Raw genomic sequence first — 6,539 nt, 5'->3', positions numbered from 1 at the left:
TATTCCATCAGTTCCTGGTTTCTCATCAATGTCTTCAGTGCATTCACATTATTATTATATCTCCATCAGCACCTTGTGGTCAACTCTACTTTGAAGAGGCAGCTCTTACCCCATTGTATTTTGGGTGTCTTCCAACCTGAGGGACTCATCTTCCAGTGCTTTATCTGACAATGTTCCCCTGTTATTCATAAGATTTTCAGGGGCTAACCATTCAGAAGTGGTCTGTTTCTCGTTCTTAGTCTGTCTTAGTCTGGAAGTTCCACTGAAATCTGTCCACCATGGATGACCCTGCTGGTATTTCAAATACCTCTGGCATAGCTTCCAGCATCACAGTAACCCACAAGCCACCACAGTACAACAAACTGACAGATGAGTGCTGGAGAAGGCATCTGAGAAATTATAGATGTAAGAAGTCATTTGCCATTTCAATATTCTTCACACGTACAATTTAGTGAGATTTATAATGTAGTTCAACCACCATGTTTCCTGTGGCTTAACAGTGGCCTTCATCTTAAACACAAACTGAGTTTGGGAGAGAGCCTGAGTCTCAAACACGTATACAAATCATGTTCCAGTAGACACAGCTTTTTCATAGTCACTGTTTCATTTCATCTTCACAGCAATCCTGGGACGTATAAGGAAAGATATTATACTACTTTTATTGAAGGTGAAAGTAGTTAAGTATCCTGCTCAAGGTCACACAGTAGTTGGTGATAAGACATAAAACTGAGTTCTCTTACCCAGGACAATTCAATGTATTATTTTTCACAGCTCAGACACATGAATTTGCTTAGTCTTTAATTAGTATATTGTTCTGAATTAAATAAGATTTAAACCTACTTTCCACCTGCCTTTTCCTCCTGTCCCCAGAACAGGATCTGGGTTCTCAACTAGGATGAATACATGCTATTAACTCTTCATCTTTGGTCTGAAAAAAACAAATTTTCTCCTAGTGTGCTTCTCACCAGGAATACATTTTGTGTTGATGTTGTTGTTAAATGCTGTCAAGTCTGTTCTGACTCACAGCAACCCTGAATAAGGTTTCCAAAGAGCTGCTGGTGAGCTTGAACCACAGACCTTGTAGCTCAAACTGACCTGTAAAATATCAAAAGCCCAAGAATACACAGCCTCAATATTTTATAGCTTCCTGGTAGGCACTGCAGAATATGTACTGTGCTCTCTCCTCCTCTGGCCTTCTTTTGATGATGTATGTCATCAAGTCTAGTTCATCTCATAGACACCCATGTGACAAAACAAAACTAACTGCCCTATAGGATTTCCTTGGCTATAATCTTTACTGGCAAGGAGCCCTGGTAGTTTAGTGGATTATGAACTGGACTGCTAACTGCAGTGTCAGCAGTTTTAATCTATCAGTTGCTTAAGGGAGAAAAATGAGGCTTTCTGCTCTTATAAAGATTTATAGCGTCAGAAACCCTATTCAGGGTCACTATGAGTCAGAACCAACCCGATGGTGCACAACTGCCACCACCACCAATACTTTCTGACACAAATCACCAGATCTTTCTCCTACAGAGTCACTTGGTGGATTTAAACACCAACCTTTCTATTAGTAGCCAAGTGCTTAATCACTGCACCACTAGAGCTCCCTCTACTACCCCCAAACAAATACAATATGATGACATCACGTTGCCTTCCACCTAAAATATTCGTCATTGCCAGCACCAATGTATTACACCCAGACAAAGGCAACAGAAGCCACTTAGGGGAGATGAAGTGGAAGAACACTGGAAACAACACCAAAAGAAAACAATGAGAATGGGTGCTGGGTTTGGGAGAATGAAAGTAATGTATAATGCTTTGATCACAGTAGTGGGACACCAGCCAGAAAAGGGATCCCCAAAGAGGTGGCACCACTGGAGCTGCTAAACTGAGAAACAAGTTACTGAAACTAGAACTGAAATCGGATAAATGATGTGTGTAGCCTTTGTTGCTTCTAATAATCTGGGGAGGGAAAATGTTAACTGGGTGCTTCCATTTTCTGAAGAAAATTATTAAAGAAAATTGTTGGGTAGGCCATTGTGTCTTAAGTGCCTCAGTGGGATCCAAGACACAGACAGCACCATCTTGATTTGGGCTATAATCAGATTTGGCTGCAGCAGCTTGGCAAGACCACTCTGACACTTGTGGTTCTAAGGCAAGAAGACAGAGACTTCTTAATTGTGTTTTCCCATCTCCCCCATTTGCTTGGCACCACAATGAGTATATATGTATGGAATCCCATCTTAGAGATCTAAGTTCCATTCACCTCCAAATGCTAGCTCTCTCCTAATAAATAGACATCCACTTCCTACTCCTTAGGTTTCTGGTGTGCATACCCACGACACCATAGTCAGCTGTAAAGCATAGTATAGGCTGTGGCCTTTAATGAAAGTTTATGGGTATAAGCAGAAATGTGGAAGTCCCAGGTCACCACAGAAAGTTCTAAAGGAGAGGCCTAGGCTCTGAGTGAGCAAATCCCTTTAGCCATCAATCCATCAAGTCTAGTCAGTAGGAAGAACAGTTAAAAGATGTTCACTGGAGCAAGTAGTCTGGAACTAGGGAAGAATGTTAGTTGCTTGGGTCTGGGGTGATATTAAAAGCAAGGAACTTGGGAGGCGGGGCTTGAGGGCAGATAGGGAAGAGATGCAGTGAAGTTAGCCATCAACAATATCACACAATACCAGGTGAAAAGGGTTCAGAGCAAAGACCCAAAACTCTGAACCACATATCTAGGAATATTTTAAAAGTTTGGAGGCTTATAGCTAGTGGAACTTGTAGTGGAAGTAAGAAATCACGTATTTTTTAATCTGCTGGGCTAGATGGCCCAAAGCCAACAACTTGGGCAAGATGAAATGGCAAAACCAAGTGGGGGAGCAGAACATCTAGTGGGGGAACAGAACCACCACAGAATAATGCCACGGGAACCTCAGAGAAAAGGTAGACAATACACTTTGTTGGTTTTGCGTTGTTTTGTTTTTTTTTCTTTTTTTTTTTTTTTTTTTCTTTTTAGTATCTGTTCATTGCCCCCACAAACACACTGTTTGCACACCTCCAGCTGGTGACTAGAGAGGGAGCCTGAGTGAGTGGACACCCTCCACTCCCACCAGTAGTGGATTCTTCAGTCACGCATGTGCACAGACACTCTCAGCCAAAGAGCCAGCCCTCATCTGTTTTTCAATATTGAAAAGGCCAGAACAAGGGGAAAGAGAGTTTAAAAACAAAACAGACTGAAAACTAAATTAAATCCTGACAACCAACAGTGGCATCATGAAATTTAAAAGGTATTTCTGAAAGCAAAAAGTTGAGAGGACATTAAAGTCATACTCATATTAAGCTACAGATTTTTTTTTTCTTCCCTCCCTCCTCTCCCTTTTTTGTGTTTATAGAATACATTATCCAACCTAGTTTTTTGTTGGTGGTGGGTTTTGTTGCTGTTTTTTATTTTGTTTTTTGATGTTTTTCTTTCTTTCTTTCTTTCTTTCTTTCTTTCTTTCTTTCTTTCTTTTTTGGTTTTGCTGTTTTATGCTCTCCCTTTTACATTTGGAGACTCTTTTTCTCCCTATATGGCCCAAGAACAGACAGCAACTCCTGCCATATAGTCAAGCTACAATCACACCCTATAAAAACCAAAATGCAGGCAAGAACCAATACCAACTGCCATATACCAGGGAGGCAGACAACACCTGTGAATGTCACTCTGAGTCAAACAAAAAGAAGAGTGAAAAGGGAAGGCCACATCCTGATCACATCTTCCTGGAGGCAATCAAAAAGCATAAAAAAATACCAAAAAACATATTCAAATAACTATTAAGGCCACAGATAAATACTAAACATGTCGAAGAAGCAAAAGCAGATGACCATAACAGCACATGTCCAGAAACAAGATAAAATTAATGAGATAAATGACCTAGAGGTAGACCTGGACTACATTCTGGAAGGAGGGCAGGCCTTGGAAATACCTGAAAAGGAATTCAGAAAAATAATTATAAAATGTTCAAAACACTTTACAATGAAGTTTAGAAAAATAAGAAAGAAGTTGGGAAAGAACTACAGGAACAATCAAATCAGATAGATACAGCATTGAAAATAATTCAAAACCTACAGAAAGAGGTCCAAACGATCAATAATAGAATATCAGAAATAGGCAATACACTGAAAGGGCAAAGGACTAGATTAGAAGATATGGAAGGCAGAACCAGTGAGCTGGAAGATAATTCTCTCAATAACACTAAGATAGAAGAGCAAACAGAAAAAAGGATAAAAAATTTTGAAGAACGTCTAACATTCATGTTGGACAACATGAAGAGGAATAATTTAAGAATTATCGGCATTCCATAACAGGAATAATCTCACAAATCCACAGAGGGAATAGTTGAAGAACTGCTGGAAGAAAAATTCTCTAACATCCTGAAAAGTGAAAAGATAAATATTCAAGAAGTTCAATAAACCCCAGGAAGGATAGATCCCAAAAGAAAATCACCAAGACATATTATAATCAAGCTGTCTAAAATCAAAGGTAAGGACAGATTCCTGAAAGCAGTTAGGGAAAGGAGAAGTGTTACATACAAAAGCAAGCAAGTCAGATTAAGCTCCGATCTCTCAGCAGAAACCATGCAAGCAAGAAGGCAATGGGGAGACATATATAAAACCCTGAAAGAGAAAAACTGTCAGTGAAGAATCCTTTATCCAGCAAAGCTATCAATCAAATACTATGGTGTAATCAAAACATTCCAGGATAAACAGAAGCTAAGGGATTTTGCCAAAGCCAACCCTGCACTGCAAAATATCCAAAAGGAAGTTCTGTGGACTGAGAACCAACAACAACAGACAACAACCAGAGATTGAAATATGAATCAGCACCTCCCAGAATTAAATTGACAGATGGAAGAGTCAAGAACAGAACAAAACTATAAAAACAAACTCAGAGAATCTGGGAGGTCAGTCTATGATCAAAACAACTACAATGTAAAAGAAGGTAAACATATAGGAACAGAGATCCATATGGTAAAAAGGTCAGATAGATTACAGGATAAAATAGACTGCACTAAATGTAGGGAAAAGTTCATGGAATATAAGGTAACCTCAAAGAAAATTAACACTACACAATATACCAAGAAAATGAAAATCCAAGAAGTACATGGAAATATTAAAACTATGAGAAAACTCACAAAAAGAACACAAAAAGCATGAACTCAGCAAAGGAAGACACACAAAACAAAGAAAGCAGCAATACCACACACACACACACACACACACACACACACACAAAGCATAATGGCAGCAATCAATCCAAACCTGACGGCACTTAACAATAACAACATCAAATAATTACACTGAATGTAAATGGATTAAATGCACCAGTTAAGAGATGGAGGGTGGCAAAATGGATAAGAAAACAAGATCTTTCAATATGCTGTCTGCAAGAGACACATCTTAAACACAGAGACAAACACAGATTAAAAGTCAAAGGGTGGAAAAAAATATACCACGCTAATTACAACAAAAAATGAACAGAAGTAGCAGTACTAATCTTTGATAAAACAAACTTTAAGGCAAAAACAAGCATAATAAAGATGGACATTATCTCATGATTAAAGGGACAATTGAACAAGATGACATAACCATAATAAATATCTATGTTCCCAATGAAAGAGCTCCAAAATATATAAAGCAAACTCTAGTAGATTTTAAGAAAGAAACTGACAAATCTACAATAATCGTGGACAATTTTAATACACCACTTTAAAAAATGGATAGAACAATCAGGAAGAAACTTGACAAAGACACAGAAGAACTAAACAACACAATCAGCCAACTGGACCTCACAGATGTGTACAGAGCAGTCAACCCAACAACAGCATAATTCACATTCTTTTTCAGTGCACATAGAACATTCTCCAGAATACACCATGTCTTAGGCCGCAAAACAAACCTCCATAAATTTACAAATATCAAAATACTACAAAGCATCTTCTCAGACCACAATGCTATCAAATTAGAAATCAACATTAGGAAGACCAAGGAAACCAAGTAAAATACATGTAAATTGAATAACACCCTGCTGAAAAGCGACTGGGTAGTAGAAGAAATTAAAAGTGAACCCACAAAGTTCCTAAAAACAAATGAGAACTAAAACACAACATACCAAAGTCTTTGGGACACAGTGAAAGCAGTACTGTTGTTGTTGTTATGTGCCATGGAGTTGGAACCGACTCATAGTGACCCTGTACAGGGTTTCCGAGGCTGTAAACCTTTATGGGAGCAGAAAGCCTCATCTTTCTCCCACCGCAAACAGCTGGTAGTTTCAAACTTCTGACCTTGTAGTTCGCAGCCTGATTTGTAACACCTATGCTACCAGAGACGGTGCTGAAAGGACAATTTATTGCAATAAAGGCACACGTTGAAAAAGAAGAAAGATACAAAATTAACACATCATCTACAACAATTAGAAACAGACCAACAGAGGGAATCTACAGCCAATAAAAGAAAAGAAATAATAAAGATTAGAGCAGAAATAAATGAGATAGAAAACAGAAAAA

The sequence above is a fragment of the Chrysochloris asiatica genome, unplaced genomic scaffold, assembly GCF_000296735.1.
Source record: "Chrysochloris asiatica unplaced genomic scaffold, ChrAsi1.0 scaffold00031, whole genome shotgun sequence".
Classification (NCBI taxonomy): Eukaryota; Metazoa; Chordata; class Mammalia; order Afrosoricida; family Chrysochloridae; genus Chrysochloris; species Chrysochloris asiatica.
Note: the sequence above shows the minus strand (reverse complement) of the source record.